We start from the raw sequence: 894 nt of genomic DNA, 5'->3' as shown, positions 1-894 counted from the left end.
CCACCCGTCGGGCTCTGGGCAGTGTCTGACTGCGCCACGGAAGCGGCCAGGGACTGCTCCGGGGAAGCTGGGTGCCGCGCAGCCCTTCTGGAGCCCACCTGGAGGAGAGTGAAGTGGGGGAAGGGAACTGCGGTAGGGGGTGGGTGGGAACATTTTCTAATGCCTTTCTGGCTCACTGATACACAGGACAGGAGGATCCGTGGTCTGCCCCACACCCAGAGTCCACAAACAGCTTCAGACATGCCGTCTTGTAACTAGAGCCACACAAACCTCTACTTCTGAATGTTCTCATGGTAAAGACACAGATTTTCACAGCATTCCAAGAAAATCCTGAAATTGAGTCCTGTACAGGGCTTGGAATTGTGGAGCCAAGGAAATAGTATAGCATGCACCAGAGGTGCATCTGTGTGGGCAGATGTCCTGGGAGCAAGGAGTGAGTCCCAACGCTGCTGGTCACTGCTGGGGGTGGGAGGCTGGAAGGAGACTGGAGAAGGCAGAGTGACCCTCATGCAGAGTTAGTGCTGGGCTGGCCCCGCCCCCAGGCCGGCCGATTGGGCAGCAGCAGGGTGAGAGTCCGGGTGCACTGATCATCCCAGGTCCTCGCCCCTCCTTCTCAAGGAAGGTGTCAGCATTGCTGTAATTTCCCAACTAAAAATCGTGTTGGAGAATACTTAGTGTTTTATATACAAAAGCCAGACACTGATAACATGCCCTCAGGCTGGAGAATTTTCTACCAATTGCAAAATGTCAGCTAAAAAGTTTCTATTAAGTTATTATATTGTTTATCCATGCCTTAACTTTAAAACTAAAGGCCTGGACCTCCAAGCAAAATCTTCACACTCCTCTTTGTGGATTAAACTGACACCCAAACTCAGATCATGGCAGGCTCGCTGG

The sequence above is a fragment of the Molossus molossus genome, unplaced genomic scaffold (assembly GCF_014108415.1).
Source record: "Molossus molossus isolate mMolMol1 unplaced genomic scaffold, mMolMol1.p scaffold_m16_p_5, whole genome shotgun sequence".
Lineage (NCBI taxonomy): Eukaryota > Metazoa > Chordata > Mammalia > Chiroptera > Molossidae > Molossus > Molossus molossus.
Note: the sequence above shows the minus strand (reverse complement) of the source record.